The sequence below is a fragment of the Amblyomma maculatum genome, chromosome 6 (genome assembly GCF_055883805.1).
Source record: "Amblyomma maculatum isolate TAMU_Amacu chromosome 6, ASM5588380v1, whole genome shotgun sequence".
Classification (NCBI taxonomy): domain Eukaryota; kingdom Metazoa; phylum Arthropoda; class Arachnida; order Ixodida; family Ixodidae; genus Amblyomma; species Amblyomma maculatum.
This window is the reverse complement of record NC_139349.1, coordinates 50,402,528-50,416,730: the sequence shown is the minus strand read 5'-3', so window position 1 is coordinate 50,416,730 and position 14,203 is coordinate 50,402,528. Positions and strand designations below refer to the sequence as shown.

Below are 14,203 nucleotides of genomic sequence, written 5' to 3'. Positions count from 1 at the left end.
GCCTCGCTGGCCATCCTAATAGCTATTTATGTGGTGAAAAAGCGCTCGTGTTGTGTTTCTACTCTTGGTCCTCGTTTTTCACGCTACCTACAAAATGAACCAGATTCAACTCGCCCAACTTTCAACCTTACTACCACACATTTCTTCTACAACGGGCTCTGTTACGTGTTTTAACTCCCAAATCTCCAGTCCAGCCTCGCTGGCCATCCTAATAGCTATTTATGTGGTGAAAAAGCGCTCGTGTTGTGTTTCTACTCTTGGTCCTCGTTTTTCACGCTACCTACAAAATGAACCAGATTCAACTCGCCCAACTTTCAACCTTACTACCACACATTTCTTCTACAACGGGCTCTGTTACGTGTTTTAACTCCCGAATCTCCAGTCCAGCCTCGCTGGCCATCCTAATAGCTATTTATGTGGTGAAAAAGCGCTCGTGTTGTGTTTCTACTCTTGGTCCTCGTTTTTCACGCTACCTACAAAATGGACCAGATTCAACTCGCCCAACTTTCAACCTTACTACCACACATTTCTTCTACAACGGGCTCTGTTACGTGTTTTAACTCCCGAATCTCCAGTCCAGCCTCGCTGGCCATCCTAATAGCTATTTATGTGGTGAAAAAGCGCTCGTGTTGTGTTTCTACTCTTGGTCCTCGTTTTTCACGCTACCTACAAAATGAACCAGATTCAACTCGCCCAACTTTCAACCTTACTACCACACATTTCTTCTACAACGGGCTCTGTTACGTGTTTTAACTCCCGAATCTCCAGTCCAGCCTCGCTGGCCATCCTAATAGCTATTTATGTGGTGAAAAAGCGCTCGTGTTGTGTTTCTACTCTTGGTCCTCGTTTTTCACGCTACCTACAAAATGAACCAGATTCAACTCGCCCAACTTTCAACCTTACTACCATACATTTCTTCTACAACGGGCTCTGTTACGTGTTTTAACTCCCGACTCTCCAATCCAGCCTCGCTGCTACCACCCTAATAGCTATTTATGTGGTGAAAAAGCGCTCGTGTTCTGTGCTTCTACTTTTGGTCGTTTTTCGCGCTACCTACAAAAAAAAAGTAACTTCTGTTTGTTCAAACACTGCCCTCAGAAATCAAACCAATAACGTTCTATACAAATATCCCTAAAGCAATTACGTAACCGTGCTGCGGTCGAACTTACAACGGTGCTGGTTAAAGTTGCCGTTTCTGATTTTTTAACCGTGGTCAAGTACAAGGTCGGCAGTAGCCGCCACAAACCATATCTCCGTGGCAGAAAGTATACTGTTGTTACAGCTTCTCTAGTTAATTTACTAAGAGGCTTAGCATCAGAAAAACTATATATGTAAGAGTTACGGTGCCACTGGCGTGTGCGGCAAATAACATATTTCAATCCATTATTTTGTTTAGTGTTCAGTGGAGCAATATTACACACGACACGCAACATGATTGAAAGTTAGGAATTGCTTTTTTGTAAGTTATATTCTACTATAAGTTGTTAGTTGAGCAAGTGTTGCATCAAGTAGTCAGCCTGGCCATCGTATTATGCATAGCATCTTTTAGTTTAGCATCTCAATACCCCGCTTAATTAAAACTAACATACCTTACCAGAGTCTGGATGAAAAAGGTCTGAACAATCACTTCCACATCCGAGATAAAGGACTACACTGCAGTCTTTCTTCGTGCCCTCGACTCTCCCTTTCAGTCTTTTCTCCGAACTTAGTAAGCGCTGGCTGTTAGTGTTTGAATTGTCTCTAATGTCTGTTCGCGGAACGTATCTAACGAAGTTGCGTAACCACATGCACAGCGCGAATGAATCGGGTTCTTATTTGCTGATTTATTTTTATCTCTCGCTTCCGCATCCAATGTCGCTATTTGTTCTTCCTTTATTGGCCTGTGTTCGCATGCCCCGATCATTGCCCGAACAAGCCTTCTCTCACCTTCTCCTCCAATCCAAACATGAGAAACCATTAGACTTTTGGAACGCTGTAGAGCTTTTTCCAAACCGAACCGAAAAATCGACTCGGGCAGATTATTTGCACGCTGTGCGGGAAAAAAAGGTACAGTCCCAACTCGAATAGTGGTAAAACGACCCGCCCGCATTCGCTCTCGTCGCTGTATCGATCGCGCAATTTGCTCATTCGTCGCGCTTGCATTCGGCACTCGCGCCGAAGCCCCCGCACCCCCATCGGCCTCGAGCGCGCAACTACAGGCGCCAAGGCGTCAATAACGATTCACTCATTGGTGCAGGCAACAGGCCAAACCGGCATGGCGTCGTCGCTGGCGTGTCACTTTTACGCCGTTGTCTTCTTTCCCCAGGGGCCTTGTGCTGGAGTCGGCAAACTTCCCCGGGGTATTGCTTCCGCTTTCCCTTTCCCGTCATCCCGTGGCTGTTTCTTGTTCCATGCATCTCTCTTAGTTTCGGCAATCGTCAAGCGTGCGCTCTCTCGCCTCTCCGTTATAACAGGTTGAAAGCGGCGTGTTTGTGGCCGGGCATTGGCTTCGTCAGCGCCCGTTCCAGCGGTTCGTCGGGGCCTACCTTTGCTGACTGTCCCCGAAAGGCGAATAAGAAGTGCTTTAAATTCCGCCAGCTCAGTCGAGCGCCGAGAACCGTATACAGTGAGAGCCTCGAATAGGTGCGCGCCTCCCTGACCTCTTCCCCGCACCAACTGCCCCATTCCCTTTCCCTTCCAGGCCAGCCCTTTCTCGTGCTTTTTACCTACCTCTTTGGTGGGAATTGATTTTCTCTCCAAGCTTCGCTCTGGGTCCCCTTTTGCACAAGGTCTATCCATAGCGGATTGCTTTTCGTTGGCTTCGCGCACCGCATAACGCTGATGTCAGACCTTGCGCTTCGGGAGATAATTAAAACGAGCGCAGGAGAAGCAGCAGTATTGGCTGCGGACGCCACTGTTCTGGTTTCGCGGGGCATCGATTTTCCTGAGGGGCTCAGTTTTCGTGGGCTGCTCTCCACTGACCACCGTCCGAAGTGGGCTTGTGTGTGGGATGGCACGTGAGTAAGTTCGACGAGATAAAGAATAAACAGGGTGAGGAAGACGGGAAATTTTTTGCGTTGTCGATGGCGGCAGATACATTCCTTTTCATTACTCCCACTCTTGTGTCGGCACTGACCGCCACAATTTCTTACACAGCCTTTTCCTAGCTTCCCTTCTTCCGTTTACTTTTCGATGAAAGGGCGCTCGAGACTGCTCCACAAAACACTGCGTCTAAATGAAGTAGGCTGTGCATATTTTTTGAGCTTTTTTTTTCCTTGATTAAAAACAACGCATAAACCTCTGCGACACTTAGCGATTGCTTCTCGTTTATGCAGGCTAAATTTTTATCACGTTTTCGAACGTATTACAAAACAGTGTTAAAATATTATATATTATACTGCTTTTGTAAGTGGCACGCTCTTGCAGTTTCCGCTAGATAACAGTGGGCTAGATACTATGGGTAGAACTTGACTTCTCTCACTAGATTTTATTACACTTTGCCTTGCATAACCATTTTAAAGAGGAAAATGAAGCGAAAGTCGTTAAAATTAAGCCTATTTATCGCAAGCTTGGCTTCTTATATCATGAGTAGCGTACCCTCCAGTTATAAAAACGGTCCTTCAGCACGGACACTCCTGCAACAAAGAGGCAGCGACCAATAAGTCACCATTAGCAGCAAATATTACTAAACCAATGCCTATATCATCGCAGAAATTGTCTTCTTCCTATGAGTTTTGCATCCAGCCGTCAAATTCCTCTTTACATGCAATATACTAAGCCACTTCTATTTCACCAACATGCGCTCGTATCTCTTAATATGAGTGTCAATAGCGCTGCCTAAGTAAGACAACTTTTACCAAACATAATTGTAATTGTTTATAGGTGAAAAAAAAAAAAACCTCACACCACATACGAAAGAACGACGCAGCAGAGCGATGCTACTCACAACAGCTTTATTTTACAGAAAACACGTACGCTGCTTGTCAAAAGTTTAGTGCCTATAAGGGGTCTGCTTATAAGTCGTGTAGTGGCGCTCTTTTTATCAATCGTGGAATCCGTTCCCGTTGGAAAGGCTAGGACAAAAAATCTTACCTTACGAGTCACACGATGCAGCTCAGAAGCCAATCCCTTGGGCTGTGAACATTCATCCAAAACTGTTACATACGCGTTTATCCTCAATCAGTGACACTCTATCCTGTTTCCCTCTCTGTGTGTGCGTGCATGCGTGTGTGTGTGTGTGTGTGTGTGTGTGTGTGTGTGTGCGTGTGTGTGTGTGTGTGTGCGTGTGTGTGTGTGTGTGTGTGTGTGTGTGTGTGTGTGTGTGTGTGTGTGTGTGTGTGTGTGTGTGTGTGTGTGTGTGCGTGTGCGTGTGCGTGTGCGTGTGCGTGTGCGTGTGCGCACACTTCACTCGCCCCTTTACCGCAACGGTGTGGCGAATGGGTGAAAATTAAAGGAAGTACTGCAGAGAAAACAATATTTTTTTAATCGAAAAGTCAGGAGAAAATATACCTACTTTGTAGATACCTACTTTGTAGTGAATGATGCAAACCAGGAATGAACGAATATACGCACTAAGAACCACGTTTCCAGCTGGCAGTTCACAAGAGCATCTTTTATTGCGGGATCTATAAGCCTCCTCCAGTCACTGGTGCGAGTCTGGGTTATCGAAGGTCGGCTTCAACAAGCCAAGAAACTGCTCTCCGACAGCCATCAATCTTGACTGGGACGCTTACGGTCCTCTTGCTTCCTCGACCTCCGGCGGCCACGGCTGCGGCATCCGCCTCAACGGCGACGCTCCGACCCGTTCTTAGCGCTTATCGGTCGTCAAGTCCCCCTTTATGATCCTCCATCTTTGTTCCCGGTCTGCCCTCCCTTTTCTGGCCATGCGTGTATCAATTTCTCGACCAAAAACGCTCCTCCGCCGGCAATTTCTTTTTTCCTTATTCCCACTCTGTCTTTCCGGCGGGATGTTTTCGCTTACGCTTCTTCGGAACGGAATAAATAGAAAAGGGGAAGAAAACACCAACCAGGGAAAGACGAGCCAGCGATTCTCATCTCACGCGTTTCCCCTGATTCGGCCGCTAGCGCGCGTGCACTCGCTTGCTTTGGCGCGCTTTCTCCCTTGCGCGCGCTCCGCCGCGACCAATCTCAGCCACGAGTCGCCCACACTCGCAAGGCGCGCTTGAATTCCTGAGTGGTTTTCACGAGCGAACAGCTTTCCCGGCAATATCCATCTCTCTCCTTGGCTCCCTGTCTCATCTCTCTTTCGCTTTCTACTGCTTCAGCATCACCGATGTCGTGGTTCCTTTTTTCTTACCGTCTTTCATTGCTGCTCCGCCGTCTTCGCTTGTTCCTTGTCGTCGTCGCCGTCTTGTCGCCTTCCTCTTATATACGCCTCACCGCGAGCAATGAGGGTGCGACGTTCTCCGCGGTGGCCACCATGTAATCGACGCCGTACGTCTTGACGATGATGGAGCATCCACTCGACCGCCCACCGTATAGTGGTGGTCTCCTTCCGTCCAGCGCACCGATTCCCACTGGCTCGAAGGGTGCGACGCAGCGCGCACGCCGAGAGTGGTGGCGCTTGCTCCTGAATACGCATGTATCGATCATCGCTACACCTGCGGGAGTGACAAATGGCGTGACTGCTTTGTGGCGAGACAAACATCCTTTTCGCTGGCTCCGCCGTCAACTAAGTCCGCAGTGGACAGCAAAGAGTGGTCTGGTTCACCCTCTCGCCGGTCAGAATAAGCATCTGTAATACCTTCGTTTGGAACCACCCCCCCCCCCCCCTTTTTTTTTACTTGCACGAAAGCACTATTTAATTAGGTTTAACCGACTCGCCATTATTTGTGTCGTCTGCCCATCCACAATTTGCCACCCAGTGGAGCGCATACATATATTTGATTTAGTGTTTGTGCAGGTTAAGATCGCCTCTCATCTTGTCCAGGAAAATCGCACAATGGCTGACTTCTATATTCAAACGATATGACTGTATTTTTGAATATAGACTGTATAGACTATATAGACTATCTTTAGGCAGATATGACTGTTCTGCCTAAAGATAGGCAGAACAGTAAATATTGACCTTGGCTTCAACCTGTGACCTATAATATGTAAATAATCTAGAGCGTAATCAAACCTAAACTATAAGAGCTAAACCAAAGGCATACCAACAGTTGAACCAGGTCAAGCGTTGCTTTTGTACGTCTAACTAGTTCAACTCCTGCTAACTCGTTTTTTTTTTTTTGTTTTTTTGCTTCAATCCTTACCTGCATAAATTAAAACATGGCGCAGGAAAACAGTTGAAGCACGTGGGGCTAATATTTTCTTGCGTGCTTCGTCTTCATTTCCTCTCACAAGGTGTTATTTATGCGCGTATGACACTAAGAAACTCTTGAAGCCAGCCCACATTGTGTTATTTATGCAGGTATGACGTTAAGAAAGTCTTGAAACGAGCCTGTGTTACTTGCCTCTGCGAAAATAAAGCCGAGAAAAAGCAAAATAGCATGGCTTCCGCCCCTCTTCACCCACAGTCATGACGCCATTTTTTTGTAACACTGGGAAGATCACCTAATGCTCCTAGCAGCTTCCTGTTCACGTTATCAAGAAACCCATTGCAGTGTAGTCCCGCTACTGAACCCGATGTCGTAAGACAGCAACCTGGCCGCAGTGGTCGTATTTCTACTAATAGTGGATTCAAAACAAGCTCATTTGTTTTGCGCTGTAAGTGCACGCTGAAGGTATTCTAATCATTGCAGTTCTTTAGATTCCCTCAAACACGGCGTTTCCCGTGAACCCAGATGCCTTTTTTCGTGATTTAATACCCCTCTCCTATAGAAAACTATGAACTCGCAAAGTAGCCTGAAAGAAAGTGATTTTCCTCACATCATATTTGATGCTGGCACTGAACTTTCTTTTAGAAGAACACTCCTTAGTAGTTTGCTTCCAGGGCGACGGGCGCCTGAAATGGTTGCAACTGATCCTTGCTTACCGAGGGGAGCAACCAATTTCAAGGGTAGAGGGACGTCAAGTATGTTTCACCGCAAAACCAAAATTATTTCCTTCCTTGCTGCACATCATAGTGTAGCTGATAAAGCTTGTTCACTAAAAGAAAAAAAAATAACATATTTGGCTTACAGAAGAAAAATCTTTTAGTGGCAAAATTTGAGGCACTCGTACAAATACTAAGGAAGATTGAATACATTGAGTCAGAATATATGAGAATACATCATGTTGGTTATACATTTTGGACAATGCCATATGACTAACTACAGTATACACAGTGACAGAATTCTTCATTATCAGGGCCAGACACCGACGTCGGCTTGGGCGACAAGCGCGTCTCGATTTATCCATTTCAGGCGAAGCTTAAGGAAGCTGCTTTAAACGGCTGGATAACTGAATAACAAAATACAGTTACGACTCTGAAGTGTAGTTATTTTACAATGTACTAAATACTGTTGCTTATCCGGAAGTCGCCCAATTTCCTCAGAAGGGGCATTTCGTGCAACCAAATATGCACGATAAGCAAACAGCTAGTCGATATAGGAGCCGTCGTATAAAAAATTGAACATGGCCAAACTATAATTTAACTGGGCATCAAAAAGTTTTCAGGAGAGTAGAGTATGCTTAGGGGTTATTACTCTTTCTTTAAATATTTTGTTGTCATTTTGTTCCAATGTAGACGCCTCCTTCAACGACAGAGTTAGAGAAGTTGCGTTAAGTACGCACTCGTACCAAATTGAGAGTTAAGTTCTGCACTCACAAACAAATGAAAGCTCTCCAGAAAAATTCCGCAACGTTCACGAATATTTTTCCGATCTACCGTTCGCGGACCACGTACTTCCTGCTATCCATCATCCGTAGAGCCCTCAACCGGCGACAGCGAGACAGAGAAAGTAAATTACGTTGCAGCAGCCGCACCGGGCAGGCGTTGTTTATCGGAGGGGCGAAACCAACACTCGCCAAAACAAACAGTACTCATACGTACGAAGTGGGCGATCTCCTACAAAGCCGTTCTTCATCACGACCTTCTCTTCTGAGCTCACAAAAAAAAAAAAATAATAATAATAATAATGATGCACTCCTGCACTACTATAGAGCCCCGCGCACACCATCTCACCGCACTGCCTTTGTTCCATACTGGACTAGGAAGTCGCCTAAACGCAGTACTGGCTCACTCGCACGGCGAGCCGTGCCTCGACCAGCGAAGCTCCGCTGGCGGCGGTAGCTCTGTTTGCATCGGCGTTCCTCGCATTCGCCAGTGCGTGAGTAGGCATGCCTGTGTGCTCGCTGCTCCTGCTGGTGTTCCTGCGCGTGCTACTACCACACGGTCACTGCCCGTTCTTGCTTTATGTAGTGTTTGCGCTCGAAGCAGCGTTGCTCCTCTTCCACGTGTGTTCCCCTTTTTCCGCGTGCCATCGCTGTCTTCCGCCAGCTGGAGAGGCCGAGGTATCTGTTTACCCTGGTCCGGGCGGCGAAAAGAGCCTCTGTATGGATTGCGGGCTTTCTAAGCTCCACGAGCTTCCCCCCCCCCCCCCCCCCCCCCCCTCCATTCCTCGTCCTGCCTGCCCCGCAGCCACCGCCCTTACGCGCCCCCTGCTCTGTTTATACGAATGTTCGCGAAGCACGAGCCGTGCTCATGAATAGCTGTTTGGCCAGCTATGCCTCCGGCCGTCGTTGGCCTTGTACGGACCTCCACTAGTAGCTGAAGGAGAGGAATCCCGGCGAGTGCTCACGCACTTTTCCAAACACGATTTGTTACTGCTCCGATTAGGCAAAGAACGCCTCGCGCGTTGTGTGGGACTAGGAAGGCAGTGATTGGCGCAGAAAAGAAGGGGGAACAGGTTGTGGACTGGCCGTTCAGTCAATACCCGTTCTGAGCGTCACCGGTTTCGTTCTATAGGACACGCAGATGGGCACATCAGTCGATAGGTTTTCCTCCTCTTTTTATTTAATCTTTTGACTTTCTTTGACCGTTCTTAGAGACTAGACAAACAAATTTGTACAGAATTCTTACGGTTGCTTCGGCTATTTCTTACATGGTCCAATTTTTTCCAAAAATATTCAGCGAGAGTGCGCCCGTGTCAGTGGAACTTATGTGTTGATCGCGAGAAGTGAAAACAAGGAGAGGGGGAGAGGGGAAGGAGGAATGCTATATTTTCTAATGAAATAGTGAAACCGACGTCATGCGTACGTAATTAACTGTGTTGAATTTCTCGATGAGATTTTTCAGAGTTTAAGACATCATATATTTAGGTTTGGCGAGTTTTCTGAGTGGCCCACTGAAACCAAAATATTCCAAATTCATTTAGTTTAATCCTGGTATTCAAGATGCGAATTGATGGCAGCAGTAGAATACACTTATAGCTGTATACTAACGTATTCATCAACGTCACAATCATTTATTGTACATTTAAACATTCAAACATTATGGAAAGTTAAACTTCAGTCACCTTCAAAGGGTCTCGCAGCTTCTGAAAATGATGTAGATTGCATCGTTATAAAAATAATTATTGGTAAATTCGGATCAGTTTTGTATTTCGGTCAATTTTATCTCATTTTCTCTTTTACTCTTCGAGGCACTTCATTTGGCCTATGTTGCACCTTTGCAACTGCAGGCAAATTGACGCTAACATTACGCCGCGTATCTGCTCATCAAATTTGCAGTGTCGTTGTCCCGAATTTTTTTCATTTAATGTTGCTCTGTAGTTGTCATTGATCATCATCAAACAGAAATAAAAAAACAGCTGTGCGCACGTGGTATAAGGTAAAGACGTACTGAGAGAGAGAGAGAGAGAGAGAGAGAGCAACTATTTAATGAAGAGCAGGGAATTTAATCGGAATTAGTAATTGGCTGGCATATTACTCTGCGTAGGAAAGAGAATTAAGGAGAGAAGGGAGGGAAGAGAGGTGCCCAATCAAATTTTAAAAAATTAAGTTAAGGGTGATAGAATGTGACCATTAAGTGTGTACTAAGGTACATCGTCGAGGAAAGTTATGACATGAAAATATGAAATGCGTAGTCAGACAAATGGGCTCCCAAAGTTCGTAGCGTGAGAAATGCCTGAGGTTAAAATACGTACTGCGGGAACAAAAGACATACCATTCGGCGTAATATCATTTTTAGCACAGAGCTCTCGATGTTGTGTTTGTATTTGTACTTCTTGTTGTTATTAAGTTTTGAATAGTCTGTCAAAGCACGTCTCTTGAATACATATTTCAGTTCAGTAGTGAATGAAGATCTTTTTTTTTTTTTCACATTTTCTTCAGCCTAATGACTTGAGCATAATCATCACAGGGTGGCACTCATAGGGTGGCACTCAACGTAGGAGCGCGCGGAACTTGTAAACAAAGGAGAATAATTCAACTTCAATTTTATTCTGAGAATGTCTTCATTTTAGGTTCTGTTTAACAACGAGTTGAAGAATGGTGCGCTCTTTCGACTACCAGCTCTGTAACTGTCACCGCTCGATGCCAGAATGTCGCAACTAATTACACCTCTGCTCATTTGCATCTATCGCTGGTATTCCTCTAAGACGGCCACAAAGAGAGAAGAAAAAAAATGAAGGAAGCAATCATGATAAACACGAAAGCTGCGCAAAAAAACGGGAACAGAAAAGACAACAAACGCACTGGCTACTACCTACAGAAAAGCGATTTATTTGCTTGAGCAGTATACCTTTAAGAAAAATAAATACGGTGCGTGGTCGCAGGGGCAAAACAAACGAAAACGGCCGGAATGAAATCGATAGAGACCGGGATTCATAATTTCGAATAAAAGCAACCATTTCTTCGGGAGCAGGATAGAATGTGTGCTGACGCTAGTGTATGTCCTCGTCTGAACGATGAATAGCTCGCAAATTTGCCTTCACATTCTTTCTTTTTTTAAACCTCGTATGAAGTAGCTTCGGCCTCCTATAATTACGATTTTTGCAGTAGATTACTAACGTCGTCCCGTCTAGCCGATGCGCCGATATGTGTGACCATATTTTATCCGTATCTCCTTACTGCATTGTACACAGCAGATGTCGTTCTTTTTTTGTTTCTTTTTTTTTTATGCAGGACACACCTTTAACCTTTTTGAAATTCATTTGCCAGCATAGGCCACGAACCTTGTTAAGGGCAGGAAAAAACATACAAGCCTAATGCCGGCGGGGCTTAACGACTTCTTTAGCCGATTGGCTACCTAAGATACATGGGGAAAGATGATGGCCCTCGTTTTTTTTTTTGTTTTTTTTGTTTTTTTTTTAACATTTGCACTGTTTAACTTCGATTAGCGTTTGCAAAATTCAGACAAAAGCAATTTTACCAATTTTCTGAGGATGACCACCGCAAACTCCGCTGCTTCCAGCCTCTGTATGTATGTTCTAGTTAATAATCGCGCACGCTTACAGAGGCGCGAGAAACGTATAGTTACGATAACGTAACAGTAATGCCCGTTCACCTTGCATAATACCAGCTCCAGCTCACGTTGTGCAATCTGCCCACATTTCAGAAAGTAAAAATTTTAATGCAGCTCGCAACCATTCTTTTCGTATCTGACAAACGCTGACTTTAATTAAAAATGTAGGCCTGGAATAGAAAAACGCATGTATACTTAGCTAAAAATGAGTGCGAAATCTGCAGCAGCGAGTTCTTTGTTGTTGTTGCTTGTTAGTCTAGCTGAGAAGGTTGCCAAGATATTAATGTCAGCAGCAACCGTTGTCATTTACCTTATTCATCTTGGCTAAGGTATACATATTGAACTGCCTATTCTTTTAGGAAGAAATGGTAATCGGCCCGCCGCGGTGCGCAGCGGTTAGAGCACTCGACTGCGCATCCAGGTATGAGAGATCGAATCCCGGCCGCTGCGGTTACTTCTAGATGGAGGCGAGAAGGCAGGCGCCATTGTGCTTTGTGATTCAGTGCACGTTATAAAGCCCCAGGTGGTCGGAATTTCCGCAGCCCTCCACTACGGCTTCTATCATAGCCTGAGTCGCTTTGGGACGTAAAATCCCGTAAACAAGCCACACCATGCTAGTCAATTATTTGTTGTGCTGCCGTTTGAAGAAAACTTTTTCGCGTTGTGAAATACAAGGCCCACCGAAAAAAACTGGCTGGAGCTCACTGAAGGTCAGAAGTTCTAGGTATCTTGTTTCAAAGCAGCATCTCTGCCTTTCCATATATCGAACTTTCGACTTGTATTTCATTGTTACTTCTCATTTTCATTTGTATGATAGGTCAGTTGAGCAAATCTGCCGTCCGATAAAAGCAGTCCTGCACAGTCGGAATCTTTTCTTGAACCTTGCAAAACCGGCGCCTTCTTTCATAGTTGTACTAAACCTTTTTTATTTCTCGTTACCTTATTTTTCTATGTTTTCGCAGCTTGAGTTCATTCGATTCTCCATCACATAAGATGAAATTTGTTCTGTGTTTTGCTTTGAAAGGAGGTGACCTCCGGGGACCTTTCCCATAGCGTAATGAATCCACTGCCAGGGTAGACAGAGGGCAATCCTTTAAATGGGCATTGAGCAACTGTCGCTTGCGAAACTCTCCTCCTGTTACGTTCGTAAAGGATGTACGTGTGCCGTTCCAGCATCTCCGCTCTTTCAGTCAGTTTGGCGTGGGTGATATATGTCCGGCCAGAACAGTATCCAACGGATGGCTATGTTGCTACACTTAAACGGTATGACAAGGCTAAAAGATGGCTCGAGGCGGCATTGGCGGCGTAACTTTGGTGGCATGACTTATGCGATGCCGCGCACAGCCGGTGACGCAACGGCTAGCGGCGTTTTACTGCTTTTCAGGGGCCAGCGTCACGTTACTAGTCACGGAATTGTGAAGCAAGCAAGTTTTAAATAGGTCGATGTCATAAAAGGACGACGTGTTTAAACTACTTTGTCAGCACAAGGCCAACCCGCCAAAACGGAGTGAACGCTAGTACCTTGTATACTGCGTATATATAGATTGAAGGGGTAACAACTTGTGCGGTTATATGGGATTAATAAAGCCCGAAGTAATATCGTACACCTTCTGGCCTTTTCATTCCAATTGTTCCCTGGTTGATTTGTAGCACAAACTGCTACTTGTATATATCGAGTTTCCCAGGTAAACTTAAACAAATAAAGACGGTGCGATAGTCTTGTAAAACCGACTTACTGAAAGCCACAGGGCCTAGTTTGCAGTATACTTCGTTTTTCGAGCTTTGTAATTAGCAGAGACTAATTAACTAAAATTGATAGTTATTGGCTTGAGGAACAAAATGGAAATAGAAATCTGCTGACTATATTCGAAAACAACTGACTGAAATGTATGCACCGAAGCCACTTTTTTCGCAAAGCATCCATAGAAGTTGTGCCTCGTAATTTGAGCCACGGTTTTAAGTATGATAGTCGATTTCACGCGAATGAAACCGGATGCAAAAAGGTTGGCGCTCGCCCAGAACTACTCACGTGAGTTTTGTTTTCCCCGTAACTAACTGCTTAATAATGTATATTTAGTCAACTTTTTCTTTAAAGTGCTGGCTGCAGACACCAACTGTGATACGCAAAGTTGTAGAGCACCTTGAGAAACTGTTATCCCCAAGATATATATCACGCAGTTTTTCTTACCACATTCCGACGAGAGCCTGCGAAAAATTTAAGAAATGTAAAAAATATATTGAAAATATTAAAAAAGGAATAATAAAAACGTGACCGGTTTGCTGCTTTCAAACATGCTCCTCGATGCATGAATAACGTTGGCTGCAGTGCGACAGCTCCCCCCCCCCCCCTCTTCCTGCGAGGCTCCGGGTACCGAAGCGCCGGCTCGAACTGGGGGGCTAAAAGGGGGGCGGAACTAGTTACGAGGCCGACGACGCCGACGCCGACGCGAAACCAAGGAACGGGCGCCAAAGAGTTGCGCTCTAAAACATTAGTGGTGGTTTAAACCTGGAGTTCCGCGAGAGCAATCTACATGGCTACGCTTAGGTTCGGCTTCAAAGTAAAGAAATGGCGTTTGCACACAGTAGTTTACTCTATGGCTTCGGCTTTATTTACGCCATAGGGGAATCACTTCACGTATGAGCACCCCTTGCCTCTCGTCGTTGATTATTCTCATTCGGGTGTAGAAGACTTTTAGTGATATGAAATGTCTCTACGTCGAACTCCGGGGCACACCGCCGTCACAACGTTCGACTGAACCTTCTGTCCTAGCAACACGTTGTCGTTCGTCTCTACCAACTACCGAGTTATCTGTCATC

General features: G+C 45.4%; 1 protein-coding gene across 1 annotated transcript in view; it reads left to right on the top strand.

Moving 5' to 3' along the window:
* LOC146185721 (protein turtle homolog B-like) overlaps positions 1 to 14,203 on the top strand; it is a 149,465-nt gene that overhangs the window by 15,423 nt on the left and 119,839 nt on the right. The window lies entirely within an intron of this gene.